The sequence below is a fragment of the Notamacropus eugenii genome, chromosome 2 (assembly GCF_028372415.1).
Source record: "Notamacropus eugenii isolate mMacEug1 chromosome 2, mMacEug1.pri_v2, whole genome shotgun sequence".
In the NCBI taxonomy this organism is placed as follows: domain Eukaryota; kingdom Metazoa; phylum Chordata; class Mammalia; order Diprotodontia; family Macropodidae; genus Notamacropus; species Notamacropus eugenii.
Window position 1 is genome coordinate 500,729,297 of NC_092873.1, and position 17,337 is coordinate 500,746,633.

The 17,337-nt window shown below is 44.7% G+C and overlaps 1 protein-coding gene across 11 annotated transcripts in view; it reads left to right on the plus strand.

Annotated features, from left to right (window-relative positions):
* The first annotated feature begins 994 nt into the window (after window positions 1-994).
* Window positions 995-17,337, plus strand: part of LRRC8B (leucine rich repeat containing 8 VRAC subunit B) — a 110,377-nt gene continuing 94,034 nt past the window's right edge. For 5 of the 11 annotated variants that reach the window (XM_072649029.1, XM_072649032.1, XM_072649025.1 and 2 more), the window contains exon 1: window positions 8,741-8,901. The gene's annotated coding sequence lies outside the window, so the exon portion shown is untranslated. Of the gene's footprint in view, window positions 1,095-7,845; window positions 7,937-8,733; window positions 8,902-17,337 lie in introns of those variants that run through there. The other 6 variants (XM_072649030.1, XM_072649027.1, XM_072649026.1 and 3 more) reach the window with 6 other exon arrangements.

A 17,337-nucleotide genomic window follows, 5' to 3' on the forward strand; every position in this document is an offset into this window, starting at 1 on the left:
AAATCACTTGACATCCCAAATTATTATAACAGCAGCTGACACTTACATAATAACTCAAGGTTTGCAAAGTGCTTTAAGAATATTATCTCATTTTGTCTTCCCAACCGTCAGTGGACACAGGTAATAATAATAGTTAATACTTATGTAGAATTTACTATGTGCCAGGTACTTTACAATTATTATCTCATTTAATCCTCACAACAACCTTGGGAGAGAAGGGCTTTTATTATCCCCATTTTATCCATGAGAAAACTGAGGCAAACAGAGGTGACATGACTTGTCCAGTCACATGACAAGTAAGTATCTGAAGATAGTTTCAAACTTCTCCATTCCAGGCCTGGTGCCCTAACCACGGAGCAACTCAGCTACATGTATACACTTCCTTTCCACCATCATCTCTTTCAATCTCTAGATCCCTGTCCAGATGAGATCTTCTGTCAGTTCCATGAGACATCCACTGAATCATTCATTTTTATTGTTTGTAGTATTATCATTGCCTGCATGACTGACTTCCCTGCCTAGATTATAAATAAGTTCTTTGACAGCGTTTATTTTCTATTATACCTAATTCTGAGGCCATTGGTAGCACAGTGGATAAATAGGAAGACTTAGTTAAAACCCAGCCTCAGAGGCTCACTAGTTGTATGACCTTAGACAAGTCACTTAACTTCCGTTTCCTCATTTGGAAAATCAGGATAATAATAGCACTTCCCTCCCAGGGTTATTATGAGGATCCAATGTGATAACATTTATAAATATTTTTTGCAAATCTTAAAGCATCATAGAAATGTCAACCTCTGCTGCTGTTGCTGTTACTACTATTATTTTGATTGAAGGGGGTCTTGCCCTTTTATCGACAGAAAGCTGCCTCTTACATCTTCTTTCCTGTCGTCTCTTTCTGAGACCTATTATTCTGATTGGAGCTGACTGAGGGGAGAGTAAATCATTACACTTCCTTCTTCCCATTCTAAACAGTTGGAAAGTAACTGATCATTTCAGTACTGCTAAGTGTGACTAAGCATGCAGACTCTTATCATGATGGAGATGAGGCTGAAGCTATTGGGACCCTGGCACACCATCACAGGAATGGAAGGGTGAGTGGAAATGATCAGTCCACGGAGGGAACAGTCATTAGAGGGAGCTAACCTAGGGTTGTAGTGAACATAAAGGATGGATTTCCCAAGGGTAAGGCACTTGGAGAGATGAAAGGTTAAGGTCAGAATGAGCAATTTCAGGGTTGTAGATATAGAGATCTTGTGGGTGCGGATGAGGCAAAGGGTATGGCCACAGCTTGTTTGGCTAAAATGGAGTGAAGTTAGAAATCAAGAGAATCTAAGAGGACGGTGATGTGGGAAGCCAGAGAGTTTGAGAGGAAAACCCCATGTAAATTGGAGTCCCCAAGGACAAAGGCAGGGGTTGAGGCAGAGAAGGCTGTAAATAAATGTAACCTGGGTTTCAAGACAAGCTTGGTTTGTGTATTGCATGTGTGGCTCTAGATTATTGGAGAGAATGCTGAGTACCAGCTGACACATAAGAGGCAGAGTCAGCATAAAAGCTCTGGAGAGGTAAGATAATCATTTGTTCTTCAAGAGAAGCATCTTTGGTTCTAGACATGTGAGAAAGAGAAAATACTTTGGAAGTAACAGATGTATAGGGGAAGCTGGCTGGCTCTGTAACATGTCCATGTCCCTGATTTTCAGTTTACCCCACCCCCCAGAGACTTCAGGAAAACTCCGGTCAGGGGTGATTCCCTTCAGCATCTGTCTCTTGATTTATCTTTGACTGGGAAGCAGAAAGCTTGTTCATTGTTCATTTTCTGGTATATACTAATCTGGATGATTTCTTTGACTTTTTTTTTATTTGCTTGGATAAGTTGGTTTACTTTCTTCTCATTATTTGTGATTGGCTTTTGTGCAACCTAGTACTTGGTGGAAAGGAGACAACCTGATGAATTTAAGCTAAGGGTGATGAATTTAAGCTAAGGGTTATCTTTCTTCCTTTAAGGAAGAAGGCCAGGGAAGCTAATAGCTTTTGTTTCAAAGCTATTGTACACCTAGACCAGGGATATTTTGAGGAACAGATTCTAGTCTGGTACTTCCCACCAGAGACTAGAGGAAAGTTTACCCAGTTTGTCCATGATTTGGGGCTTTCCAGTTCTTCCCCTTCTAATTCCATGGTAGCTATGATGCTGGCTTTGCTCCTCTCCTCAGAGTGGTTGATGACTTCAGTTCATGTCTCTCAGTACCTCTGTTTGGCCCATATATTTATATATTTAGAAAACTCATGAGGATGTACAGTATCTTACATGCTCAGCATGCAAACTACATAATATATTGAAGAATTCCTTGAGAAAGGAGGAAGGAGAGTAAGCAGATAATTGCCAATAGGCTTGGGATCTGGTAACATCCAGATTGAGGGAACCACAAAGGAGGAGTTACTGCTCATTAATACTATTAGGGAAGGGGTCTGGAAGTGGCAGAGAGCAGCAGGAAGCCTCTCTCCTCCCTACTGGGCCAAATGTGAGTGATGATAGTGATAAAGAAAATGCCCAAATACTTGAGAGGATGACCAGAAATGCATGGTCTTTTGGGTGTTTTCCTAGTTTGCAAGAAAAAGGAAGAAGCAGGAGAGGGATAGTATGACTACAAAGACATTTTGTGAATGATACAGTGATGGTTCCATAGGTTGTAAAGGAATGAGAGTACCGGGGATAGGGAATCAGCAGTGGTTATGGATGGAATGATGGAGTATGGGGTACAGCAGCAGAAAAAAGGAGCTGAAACTTTGGCAGTTTAGAACTCTGAATCAAGGATTCTGGGCAAGGAGAACTTGGATTCTCCTTAGATAGTAGATTGGCACCCATCAGCTAAGAGATGATTTAATTATCACTTCCTGAGTAAAATATGAAAAGGGAGGGAGGAGAGGGAAAGGTGGAGGAAGGAGGGTTGAGTCTTTAGTACTAGTCCAGACCTTACAGTCAGGTGGCCTACTGGCAAGAGACAGGATCAGGAGGCTAGGTGGAAAGTGGTCCATGTCTGGGTCCTCATTGGTTATCAAGAGCCAAAGTATGATGGATTTGTTGTTGTTGTTTAGTCATTTTTCAATCATATTTGACTCTTCATGAACCCTTTTGGGATTTTCTTGGCAAAGTGGTTTGCCATTTCCTTCTCCAAATCACTTTACAGAGGAGGATACTGAGGTAAACAGGGATAAGTGATTTGCCCAGAGCCACACAGCTACTAAGTGTTCAAGACAAGATTTTAACTCAGATCTTCCTTACTCCAGACTGGCACTCTGTCCACTGTTCTACCAAGCTGTCCAGGACTGATTTAATCACCCTACGGTTATTAGGGAGGTCAGCTCAACTGCAAGGTCCAGCTCTGTTGATGATTTTCTCTAACTGGGGAGGAAGAAGAAGCAAGTCTTTGGTGTCTTTGACTAAACCTGGTGACCACATGACTTGGTGGTAAGGCCAACCACCAGATGGCAAGAGACCTGTGACTGGGCCCAGGTCCTAGTCTGAGCCTGGTAGACCTACCTATGCCTGGCCTTTCAATAGTTCTAGAAGGCCCAGGCAATGACTACCTTTATGGGCCTTTCTAGCTCTAAATTTATGATTTGATAGTGGAAAGTAAACTCAGAAGGAAGGCAGTTTAGAGGTGAGAAAGAGGGGGATATGAGGCCTGGGAATGATGTCTTGAATAAGGGCAAATTTGATCTCAGTCTTGAAGCCAGTCAGAGAAGCTAATCTTGTATCACAATAGCTCTGGCTCCATAGCTCAGTGGTTAGAGCAAGACCGCTCCTCTAAAAGAGCAAGGTTGTTAAGAGTCCTTACACTCTATCACTTACTAGCAATCTTCTCATTCAATTAAATTCAAGAAGCATTTATACCATGCTTTTTAGCATGATGTTTTCAGCCATGATGACAAATGCTTTCAATGAGGATGAACACAGCATCAAGGTCAACTACCATACTGATGGTAAGTTCTTCAATTTGAAAAGGCTGCAAGCTAAGACCAAAGTGGAGGGAGTGTTGGTGCATGATTTTCTGTTTGCAGATGATTGTGCACTCAATGCAGCCTCTGAAGCTGAGATGCAACAGAGTATGGATCAATTTTCTGTTGCCTGTGCTAATTTTGGCCTAATTAACACCAAGAAAACACAGGTGCTCCATCAGACACTACCACACCATCCATATGTGGAACCATCAGTTACTACAAATGGAGAAGTTTTGAATGCTGTGGATAAGTTCGCTTACCTTGGTAGTGTACTTTCCAGGGATGTACACATTGACAATGAGGTTGATGCACACATTGCCAGAGCACACATTGTCAGCGTTTGGGAGGCTCTGAAGGAAAGTATGGGAGGGAAGAGGTATTAGACTGACTACCAGACTGAAGGTCTACAGAGCTGCTATGCTGACCTCATTGTTGTATGCCTGTGAAACATGGACAGTCTACCAGTGCCATGCTAGGAAACTGAATTGCTTCCATTTGAACTGTCTTAGGAAGATTCTGAGGATCACCTGGCAGAATAAGGTACCAGACACTGAAGTCCTTGTTTGAGCTCAACTGCCAAGCATTCAAGCCATGCTTTAGAGAGCGCAACTCTGATGGGCTGGCCACATTGTTTGAATGCAAAATGTATGCTTGTCAAAAAGATTATTTTATGGAGAACTCACATGGGGCAGGCGATCACACAGTGGTCAGAATAAGTGATACAAAGATACTCTCAAGAACTTTGGATTTGACTGTGCAACATGGGAAACACTGGCACAGGACCACTCAGCATGGTGTGCCCACATCAGAAAGGTTGCTGTGGTCTCTGAGGAAACAAAATTGAGGCAGCACAAAGAAATTGTAGGATGTGCAAATTTGGAGTATCCACCCTAAATATTCACACAGATTATCTGTGCCCAGTCTGTGGTAGAGAATTCTGAGCTTGTATTGGTCTGATCAGCCACAGTCAGACACACCGAAACTTCACTTTATCATGGTGATGACATTTTGGTCCTCTCCGAAAATGGACAACAACCAACCAACCAAGTATCTACTAGGTGTTAGGCACTAAATGTGCTAGGCGCTCAAAATAACAAGAAAAACGAAATCATTTGTGACCTCAAGGAATTTACGTTTTGTTAAGGGAAAACAGGTACACAGAAGAATATAAAATATATATGTATATATGTGTGTGTACATATATATACAGGCAAATATGAAATAATTTTGGGAGGAGGGGAAGAAGAACACTTAGCAGTCTGACATCAGGACAAGCTTCCTGCAGCAACTGAGTTGGGCTTTGAGGAATGGAGGGATTCACCAGGTCAGAGGCGAGGAGAGAGAGCATTTTGGGCAGGGGAAACAGCCTGGGCAAAGAAGCAACCATGATAGGACTGCAGGTATAGGAAGTAGCCATTTGGCCAGTCCAGCAAAAACTGGAGGGGTAGGAGGCAAAGATTTGAATTCCAAAGGCTTTGAATGCGCAACAGAGAAGTGTATGTACTGTCCTTGAAGTAAAAGCCTTTGAAACTTCTTAGGCAGTGGGGTAACATAGGCAGGCTGACCTGTACTTTATCAGTTTTAAAGAGGATGGTTTGGAGACAGAAGGGAAAAGGCTAGACAGAGCCAGGGAAACCAAATGGTATTCCTAAGGAAGTTGATATTGCTAATGTTGGTGGTATTGGTGTTGGTGGTGGTAGTCCTTGGTTCTGTAAGAGGACCAATGACATCATGAGGGTGATGTCTTGACTTACTAATGAATTGAATGTAAATGAGACCAATCTGCACAAAGTCATCAGTCTCACTCTTTCCAGTCATCTGAGTTCATCGCCAAGACAAAAATCACAATGCCTGGTGGTCATCCACTGTGGTAGTGGAGAAAAGAGAGAGTATTGTTGAAATGGCGTGGAGCTAGAATGGAGAGGACTTAACACTGAGTAAGGATGAGGAATCAAGGATGATTCTAAAGGGGTTAGAAGGATGGCTCCTGACAGCAACAGATGCTTAGAGGATAGTGGCTTGTGGGGGGGGGGAGGAGGGAGGGGGGAAGATGCTGAGTGGTTTTGTACATATCTGTGGGACATCTAAGTGCAGGTGTCCAGCAGGCAGTTGAAACTAGAACTCTAAAAGGAGATGACAGCTTGGATATAAAAATTTGTGTGGGAGTCTTGTATAAGGATGGTCTTGAATCCATGGGAGCTGATGAGATCACTGAGAGAGTGAGCTAGCCAGAGGATCATAAATTTAGAGCTGTATGAGTTGTCATAAATGATGGATGTAGGCTCCAGGAGATCCCTCGAAATCACCTTGGATTTCCCCACCTGAGCTGGCGTTCCCTTGAGGGGTTCAGAGTCATTTGTGATGCTTGTATTGACAAGTGGACCAGAATGACTCTGAGCCCCTTCATGGAAACAGGATGGATCTTACATACAGAAAGACTGAGGGAAGAATCCAGGAGTAGCCAGTAGTCTGGGATGACTGGAGGAGGGGGGTGTGATCTAGGGAGGATCTTGTTGGGCTGGAGAATGGAATTTTGATAGGATCAAGGTTAGGAAGTACCTGAAGAAAATGGATGTAACAGATTAGGGCAAAGTGATAATGAAAAGCTTATGGGCTCATTTCAAAGTGCCAAAATCCAAGGAGATTTAAAGGTGGCTTCCAGAGCCTATAACTCATCAATAAGTTATCTAGATGAACCCCCTCAAAGACTCCCAGGAATTAGGATGCTGGTCTTCGGACTTCAGAGCCAGGCCACTTTTCACTTCACCATGCCACCTCCCTCGTTATATTTAGCTAGCATTTATATAGAGATTTAAGGGTTACCAAGCACTTTACCAACATTCTGTCATTTGCTCCTCAAACAGGCATACTTATGCCTATCACTTAATATCACCTCATCAATATTTATCAAGCACCTACTATGTGCCAGGCTCTTTCATAATGCAAGGCATTTAGAGTTAGCAAAGGAGAGAGACAAAAGGGTCTAGGAAAATTTGTATTGGGGTGGACACGTTTCAGCTAGGAAGGTGGAACCTGGGATGGACCTTAAAAAAAGAGAGACTTTTAGCAGCCTGAGATGTGGGAGAATGCTCCCTTCTCTCCAAGGCATTGAAAAAGATAACCCAGAATGATGTAGCAGTCCCTCAGAGAAAATTGTTTTCTTTTGCTTCATTTCTAGGGTTGTTGGGATTGAGGTCTTTACTGGAAACCTCCTCTCTTCCCGACACAATTTGAACTCTCCTCTCACGCTGACCTGAACTAATCCAGTCCTATCCACCCACAAATGCCACATCCTTAAAACCTGCACATTCTTTCTTGGGAAGAGTCCCTGAATACACATTAAAAAGAAATGGAGATTCCATCTCCATAGCAACCTGGAGATACAAACCTTGCCTAATAGATTTACTGTGTTGTAGATTGTACTCTGGGGAAGGAACTTTCAGAGCCCAAGCAAATCCCTGACTTAGAATCCTAAGAAAGTGGGTGGTGGGAACGTTAAGTGCACTTAGTGGACATGGTCTCTAATGGTGCCACTCCCCTTCCCCTCTGCCCCCCATATACAATTTCAACTCAAGGATTTCAGCCAATGGGGCTGCTGTTACTCAGGTGAAAATACGAGACGGAATCAGAGGTCTGGATCCTAAGGGCACAGGTACAAGGTCAGACAGCGTGTGGTCAAACCTCTTCGTCTTACAGGTGAAGTAACTGAGGCCCAGGACGGTCAAGTCACCAGCCCACATCACAAAGGTACTGAGCACCCAAGGTTGGACGTTGGCCGAGGTCCCCTAACACAAGAGCACGTGTTCTTTCTATTGTGGGCATGGGTGAGAGCCCAAGTGCCAGGCGTAGAGATGTACAGGAAGGATGTTGTGGGGAGAAGTGTGCTGGGAAAGGAAGAAGTCCTCATCGTTAACTGATCCAACAGGATAATCAGAAGGTACAAGGAGGCAGATCCAGACACAAGGAAAACTTGGGAACGATCGCGGTTGTGCCAGGGTGGCAGGGGCTGCCCCTCCGGTGGGTGTCCCCCTTGGGTCAAGGTCTCAGATCCGAAGGGAGTGGCGAAGGGGCCCCGGGGGCGAAGGGCGACATCCACCACTTTCTCCGGGTGTCGGGAGAAGTTCTTTAGTAACTCTCTTGTGGCCCCCTGGGGAGTGTCTGCGTCTGCGTGTCTGTGTGCGGGGGTACACGTGTGTGTAGGGGGTGGGGAGAGGCCAAGAGATGCCCAGGCAGACACGGGGGTGGGGTGGGCAGAGAGAGAAGGCTGCCTCGCCGGGCGCAGGGGGGTCAACCCTCCCGCTGACCCCCGGGGCCGCCCTCGGCCACCACCTGCCCGTCTGCGGCTCGGGAGGCACCAGGAGCGGGGAGCAGGGGGGAGCACGTGGAGCGCCCCCGGAGGAAGGCAGCTGCGCCTCGCGTCCCGCAGCGTGTGAGTCCGCAGCCCCGCAGCCCCCGGGCCGGGCAGCTGCCCTCGGCCTCCCCGGCGGCAGCACGAATCCTGGCAGCGGCGGGAGCAGCCCCAGGAGCGGGGTCCCCGCCCGCGCCGCCGCCGCCGCCGCCGCCCCGCCCCCTCCCCTGCGCGGCCCCGCCCCTCCCTGCGCGGCCCCACCCCCTCCCCTGCGCGGCCCCGCCCTCTCCCACACCCCCCACGGCCAACTTAGTCAGCGGTTCGCGCCGCCCGAAGCCCATTGGCCGCCGGGGCGCGTCGCGTCACAATGGAGCCGGCTGGAGGCGGCGAGCCAGGCTGCGCTGGGGCTGCCCGCTGAGCCACGGGGAAGCGGGGAAAGTGCCGGCGCGGGGCTCGCCGCTGCCCGCCGCATCTCCAGCCCGCCCGCCGGCCCCGGAGCGGGCGGCCGCGGCCCGGCGGCTCGGCTGGGGGCCGGAGCCCTCCCAGGTTCGCAGGTAACCGGGAGCGGGGGGCCGGGGCCGAAGCGCGGACCGCGAGAGCCGGGGCGGCGGCGGCAGCAGGTGGGTGGGCCGGGCAGGTGCGGCTGCCGCGGCCGCCTGCGGGCATCTCACCTGGGCGCGCGTGGGGCCTGCCCCGGGCCGGGGTGCGGGGATGCGGCTGGGCTCGGGCAGGCCCCCTCCGCTCTCGGGCCTCGAAGGACCTGGGGTCCGCAGCGAGAGAAGAGCGGCTGCACCCCCAAACCAGGTCCGGGGGCCGCCACGCAGGTGAGGTGGCGGGGCTGCGGTCGGGGAGGCCGGTGCCCCCCTCCGCCGCATCTTTGCCCGGCGCAGGTGAGCGGGGCGCGGCTCTGGATGCTGCCCAGGTGGGGTCCCGCCGCCTGGACCCCTGCCCGGATCCTGCCTTACGGATGAACAACTTGTGCCCTAGGTCTTAGGCTCCCACCCGACCCTTGGAGAGGTTTGTGTGGTTTAATGTTTGTGGTGGTGTGTGGGTGGTGCCGAGGAGAGCCCGCTGTGTATTTAACACACGGTAGAGCTTCCGTGCTGGCTCCGGAGCCCTCCCCAAGAGCAGGTGGCTCGGGGTGAGAAGGAAAAGCTTGGCGTTGGCCCGCAGCCCTGCGTCCTCAGCTGCCTTCCCAAAGTCCACACGCTGTCTTGAAGTTCAGGGGATACTCGCACACACCTTGCCTGTGCCTGTAAAACAAAAAAGAACTAAAAAAAGCTTGCTTTCATGGATCCATCCTGCTCTCTAAAGTCTTTAAAAGTGTGCCCTGTAAACCTCTATCTGTAAGAAATATTAAGACCCTAAGCTTTGAATCCAAAGTAGCTTCCTCAGTATGTTCAGAGAACAGGTCCTAAATAGTCCAGTGTTCCGAAGCAAATGATTCCGTCCTCCCCATCACCCTGGTCTGCCACCTCAGGACACAAAAGCACTGGCACTGTAATATAAGTAGGGAGTATCACAGAGACGGCCACTTGTTCCAGAAGCAACCCTTTACACCCTGGACACTCGAGTGAAAAATGATCAGTTGGAATTGTGGTTGCTGAATGGGCCTGTGTTGGAAGAAGCTCAGTTCTGTCCTCTGGACCATTCCTTGGACTGAGTGTAAGGTGACGGCTGATCCCTCAGGAGAGATCTGGGGATGATTCAAGGTTTTCAGTGCTGTCGGTGAAAACTTAATTTTTTTTTACTCTTGGTTCAGACAGCCTAAGCGCAAATGATGGTCTAATTTGTTGAGCTCCAACAATCTCCTCATAGCTACATTGTGTTACATTGTCACTCAGAATAACCATTTAATAACAAATTAGCACCAAACTCTACAGCTGGTGAAAGCCAGACCTGTTTGTAGAATTGGAAAGATGTTCTAACATGTCCAGCCTTGAGATGAATATTCTCTATCCCATTTTATCGGCTGATTGTAGTTGACTAGTAGCCCTTTAAAAGGGAGGAGAGTCTTTATTTGAGTCCTGCTCTTTTAGTTGCTAGGATTCTCAAAAGGAGGACGCTGACATAATAAAAACCTTCCTGTTCCAACAAGAGAAAGACACCAAGTTGTCTTGGTATTAAAGTCTCCTGTTTATCTGGTACTGATCTGAAATGAGCAACATTTTTGCTTGTTAAAGCACCTGGGAGAAAATTAAAATATCTAAATATCTGACAAGAAGCTTCTCTGATGCCTTCCCAGGCCCATCCTTTCTGTTAATTTGGCCCCATTATTTGTCATTAGGGGCTTCAAGGATGTGTCATTTCCTTGGTGTGGGTCTAGAGATAAATGTGTTTACAGTTTACTTACATTCTTTGTATATTTTCATATATCCAAAGACACCAAAGACCAGTTCAGCTACACTACCTGGTATATATTTAGTTTCTTACAGATCGATCTCATCACCTATTTTCACTTCTCCAGTCCCTCTCCAGCATATATGCCTGTTGAAGACCCCGATAGGATTAAAAGTGAAAGCATTCTTACTGCAGGTTTCTGTGAGGTTGTTTTCATCTGCTTTCACGTATCATGTGCTTTCCCAACTGAGTAGCACACAGGATAGTTCCACTGACTGAATTTAGATTTTTCCCTGCCAGAATTCAAGTTGCTAGACCCAGCAGGGTAGAGAATACCCTTCTAGATGATATCAGATTTTATCAGGTGTGTTGTATGAAGACATGTTGCTGTCATTTTAAACATTGTTTTCTCCTCCCCCCAAACCCAGCCCAATTCCTGACCAGGGCACTATTTTTTACCTTGTATGTTTCTTTTATTTACATGTTTTTTTGTATGTTATCTCCCCCATTGAACAGTGAACTTCTTGAGGGCAGAGACTGGTTTTTGTTGTTTCTTTGTTTTGTTTTGTTTTTTAGCATTCTCAAAGCTCAGACCTGGCATGTAGTAGGTGCTGAATAAATAGTTGTTGACTTGACCCAGTTTCCCAACCTCAAATTCGGCCACCCTTTTCCTCACTTCCCATACCAATTAGTTAAGTGGATTCTGGGATACTAGAGCTGAAAGGAATCTCAGAGGCCATATCTAGTTCAGTCTCCCCATTTTATTGATGGGGTGATTGAAATTCAGGCAGGTTAAATGAGTTTGTCCAAGGTCACATGGGCAGTAAATGTCAGAGACAGGTTTTGAATGCAGGTCTTCTGCCTGCAGAGCCAATGCTCTATCTACCATCTTAGGCCCAAACATGGTCTTCCATCTGTCCTCTTTTCTCCACTCCCACTCCACCCACTTTGGTTCAGGCCTTTCTCCTCTCACCTCCATTGCAACAGTCTCTTAATTTGTCTCTCTGACTCAAGTGTGTCCCAGTCTCCAGTTTCTCTTCCACAGTGTGGGTCTACACAGCTGTCAAAGTGATAAGTCTTAATTCACATACCGCCTTCTTTCTGGTATTTAAAGTCCTTCACTGCCTGGTGCCATCCCACTTTTCCAGACTTAATCTATCAGAGTTACCTTTGATACCTTATAGTCCAGCCGTTCTGGCTTCTCTCCCACACAACATTCCATTTTGTACAGATTAAATGAGCCCCAGATTTTGGCTTGGCTTGGCTTGGTGTATCCCCCTTGCCACCTCATTGGTTTTGCCTTGCTTATATCTAGGTAGTAAGACAGTGGTGATGATCTACTGATCTCAAAGGAAGACAGTCACCATTGATTGGCAGGCAGTAGCTGCCATCCAGTGCTGGTGCCCACCTCCACCAACTCCATGCCACCTAGATCCTGAAAGAGCTTTTGCTTCCCCCAGCTTCTTGGCTTTAGGCAGAATCTTAAAATAGGCCAATCTCTTCATTTTTCATTCTCTTTCTGTACTACTTTCCCATCTCCTAAAGCTCTTCTTGAGCTACATGTGCTCTCATGCTGTCCTGAGCTACATGTTTAAAATTGGTTAAGTCATCTTAACCAATTGGGGTTGGGGCTCAGCTTCTTCATCTGTGTGATGGGAACTGCAGTCCCTACTTGCCCCACCTTCCTCGTAGGGATTCTCTGAGCACTGAATAGGGTAAGTGGCTATTGTGGAAAACTGGATTATAATCTGCCTTACTGCTCTGGAGTAGGAAAATAAATCCTTTCCTCTCTACTCATGGGCAAAATCTGCCTGAATCTACAAGTGAAGCCTAGTGATTGTTTCTCTGTCTCTCCTTTTCTTTCTCTTTCTCTCTCTCTGTCTCCCTGTCCCTCCCTCCCCCTCTCTTTCTCTCTCTCTCTCTCATATTCTCTCACACGCACATACACAATATGAGCGGTACAGTTTGCAAAATGCTATACATACATGATCTCTGAGCATTTTTGTGCTGTAGCCACAAAAATGGATTTCTTTTTTACTTGTTTTGTAGATAAGGAAAGTGAGGTACAAAGAGCTCTCATGGACACATAGCTAAAAAGAGTGAAATTTGAAATTGGGAGATTTGGACCCAAGTCTTCCCTAACTCTCAAGTCTGGTGTTGTGTTCCTATACAACAATATCTGGTTCTACTTAGCATAGCTGTAAAGTAATGAGATTATTTGAACACGTCCCCCAGCGCTCATAGAACTCAAAGTGTTGTCTTTCAAATGTGCACTTTGGGAAGCTATACATTTACTTTGATGATGCCTTCACTACTTTAACTATTTTTAGCCATCTTCTCTTAGAATAGTCTCCAGAGCGATTTTGCAAGTCGTGCCAAAAAACAGTAGTCTCATTATTTCTACTCACTACCCCCTTTTTTTAACCTAAAAGATATTATCCAGATTGATGATATTCACCCAACTTTGCTAAAAATCAAAATTCTCTCTCTGTCTCTGACACACATGCACACACACGCACACATACACACACACACCTCTCTTACCCCCTGCAAAGAATGAAGACTGTCACCCTTCAGGATACTCAGAAGCATTATGGCAGGCTCCCAAGGCCTTCCTTAGAATAGCTGGGAATAAAGTTTATTGTTTTCTTGATTTAATCTCATAGTCAAGTCTTCCTTCTCAGCTTCTAATCTCTTCTGTGAATTTCTTTAAGGTTACTCGTTCCTACAGCCTTCAAGACATTCATCCAATGGTTCCTCTCCCCCTCTCCTCCCATATAGGATAAAACTTCACATTTCTTAGCTTAAGGAATTGAAGACCACTGTGATCTGGCCTCAACCTCTCCTCTCTGTAAGGGCAAGCAAAGTAGGATCTTTGGCTGTTTTTGTTTTAGTATAATCCAGTGCCTCTGATTGAATCTTGCCTTTATCAACCAAGAATCTTTACTCTGAGTAAAGTACAGAAACATGAGTTTCTTTAACTAGAAACAGTATATTTATTTATTTATACTGTTAAAGTGATTAAAGATCTTCTCCCTTGCCCATTAAAGGGAGTTTGTAGGAAGGCCCATGCCTTTTGTTAATGAGGCACTGGTTTGCAAGGGTTGGGATGCCTTCTGGCTCTAAAAAAGGTATAAATATTCATAATTGAGGTTTTACTTTGGGGCTTAGTTTTTGTGTGCCAGCAGAGACTCTGGGAAGACAGTGAAGAGCCCCACCCCACCCCTTTGAAAACCCAGATGTTGGTGCTTCCTTCTCTGGAAACTATGGTCAGACAGTTGGACTTGTCTGTTGATTTGTGATATGTATTGCTTATGTTAGACAGTTTGGAAGTCCTGTCTGTTGTTTTCGTGAACTAAGTGAATGATATATGTGCTTGATTAAAGGAGATTGTTAACGCCTCAAAAGTTGCCTTTTCTTTTAGAAAAGCAGATCAAAGAATCTGATAGCAGACCCCCCTGTGTATATTGAGGTGCTTACTGTTTCACCCTCCCAGCGTTAGCGCCCACAAGTGTGCTTTGTAAATCTTCTCCTGGTTAAGTATGGGATACTTTACTGCCCCATCCCCAGCACACCATCTGTTTTCGTGCCTCTACCTTTGTTCAAGATGTTTTCACACCCCCACTCTTCTCCAACTGCTCTTGCTCACTCTAGAATAACTAACGTTCCCTCCTATTCAACCTGTCAAAAATCCATGATGATAAAAAAATGCCATCCCAGCTAAAAATGACCTCCTCTGAATTATGGAACCTCTAATCTTTTACCCACATTTAGAACCATTTCTCTGTGATTTTGTCTTGTGTGTATTTCTGTGTGTGTGCATGCACATGCACAATCAGGAGGTCTTAGATTAAGTCTCCACCTTATGAATGGTAGGGTTACAAAAATCACTTTGTAATCTGATTGTTTGGAGCTTGAAGTGTGTTCCCTACCCCTTCTCATAAAAATAATATTGTAAATGGTGGTTAAATTCAGGCTAATCCCACAAAAGCCCATTTAATCTATAATATGTTTGAATTTTGACAGAAGATGAGAATGGCGAAATTTGGAAAGGTACATCATCAAATAGTTGGCTACAATATGATTTTTTTTAGACACATGGGACAATAGATTTTGAGATAGATGCAATTTTATATGTCATCTAGACCAGCAGTATGAAACTCAAACTAGAAATGGGGAGTACTCATTTATGGTGAAGGGATCCTTGTAGACCCCATATTGACTAAGTTGCATAATGTAACATTTTGTCTTTATTTAATTAAATGTTTCCCAATTTGGTTTTATCTGGTTCTGGCCACACTGGGAAGTCTGTGGGCCACATGTAGCCTTGTTTGAAACCTCTGATCTAGACCAATCACTTTCTTCATTTTGTGGATAAAGAACTTAAGTCCTCTGAAGGTAAAATGACTTACCCAAGGCCACATAAGTAGTTAGTGGCAAAGCAGAGACTTGAGCCAAGATCTCCTTGTTCTAGGACTCCTTTTTTTCTGAGATGGCGTCACAGGCAGCAAGGTGTAGTGCTTAGGAAACTGGACTTCAGGTTGGAAGACCTGGGTTCAAATGGTGCTTTATTGAACATCAGCTATTTGTATGACTGGGCAAGTCACTTAATCTCTAGTTTCCTTATCTGTAAAATGGGAACTTGAGGACCTTAAAAAAAGGTTAGACTTGGCCTCCACGGCCCCTTTGAGCTGCAGATCTATGATTCTAATTCTGCTACAGGGTTAGCCTTAAACAAACTTTTCTTTATCTTTGCCACTCATCAGCCTGCCTTGATGAGGACATTTCCTACCCAGTGTCCTTCCAAGGCTCCCAGGGCTTTTAAGCTGCCCTAAGCTGTCTAAGCCTGTGTGAGCCTTTGCACCCTCACATATAACTAGGTAAGTCCCATTATTTGCATCAATATTTCTTTGAATAATGTGGCTCAATAATATTTGTCTTACTTTCTCATGGGGCTATTAAGAAAATAAAATAGTTCACAGGGGTAAGGATGTGTTGCCCCCTCATGCTGGAAAAGCTTCTTAAGTTTTTGACCTTCTCTTCATACCAGAGGAGTTTGAATTTTTTTTTTCTTTTATGGGATGTTTACAATATCTTATTGTAAAATTTGTATATGTTTATGGTATTAAAAGATAAGATATGTTGGTATTATACAGTGCCATCTATATACAACATTGTATAATACAATACAAAATACTTATTTTTATGCATTTCTGAATTTCTACATTTTTTCTTTATCAACTACTGGCTTTCATGTATCGTTTACAGCTTCTACAAAACTCCCCCCCCCAATTCCCATTTAATTTCTTATGCTGACCTGTGACATACTGAAACTGATGGAGAAAGGAAAGGATAACTGTAATGTGCTTTGATGTAAAAAAAGTTCAGTAGAATTGCTAAGTGTTATACTTGTGTGTTTAGGCAGAGAAAATACTTGTACAGAAGGGCACTAGGTAAGTTATCAGCAGAGCATCAGACTTAGGCCTCAGTTTTCTCATCTGTAAATGAGGGCATTTGAACTGATTCCTCAGTGCTTCCAACACAAAATCCTTTAATCCAATGATTACCAGCAGGCAGACATCAGGGTCAAGAAGCTGATTATAGAGTATTCATTCTTGGAATGGACCAGAAGGATCATCCTAGTGCCTCAGCTCATTTTACAGATGGGACACTGAGATTGAAATGTACCTTCTGTCTAGTGACGCCTTCACTGACAGCTTACCTAGTTTAAAGGGAAAAAAAAGGTCCTCTTACCAGAATTCGCCAAACAGATTATTATAATGCCTTACACTTGTATAGCATTTTACCAATGCATATTCATAGCCATTTCAGAATGCTAGGTGGGACAGGCACTGCTATCTATACCATAAAGGTGAAGCTGAGAGCCAGAGCATGTGCTTTAACCACACACTTTCACACAGCTTAGGACAGGCAGTATGTCAGCAGTGGGACCCTGAGGAGAAAGGCACTAGCAGATGAGAAAATGGAAGAATGAAAAATAAGGAAAGTCTTAACAAGCAGAAGACACATTTCAATTTGAAAAATCCTGCTTAAGTTTAATTATGTAAATGAAGGTTACCCCAGAAAAAAATAAATTTTCTTTCCCCCTACTGTGTTTCATTTCTCCTGCCCCCCTAAAGCCAGACACTAGGGTAGTGTCATTAGCATAGTTGAGCTACTTTAATATTAAATATTAAATTAATTTATTTTTAAATATTATTAAATTATTTAATTAATTAAAATTAATATTAAATGTCACCTGATTGATTCTCACAATAACCTTAGGAGATGGTGAGTCTATTATTATCCCCATTTTATAGATAAGGAAACTTAAAATGACTAGTTTTAAGTGACTTAGCCAAAGTCACACAGCCAGCTGGGGCTGGTATTTGAACTCGAGGCTCCCTTCCTCCAAGACTAGTACTCTATCCCACAGATAAGGAGAAAGACAGGAAAAGTAGTTCATTGTAGTCATTTAAAAGAACACCTGTGAGTAAAAGGGAAGTGGGAAAAGAGAAAGATGAGGAAGGAGGAGGTATAGTAGTAATCCAATTTGGAGTGTGAAATAGAAGGTGTGAAATAGACTTATTAGATGAGAAATCTAGAAAGGTTGGTTGTAGTCAAGTTATGAAGGAAAGGAGCCTTGAATA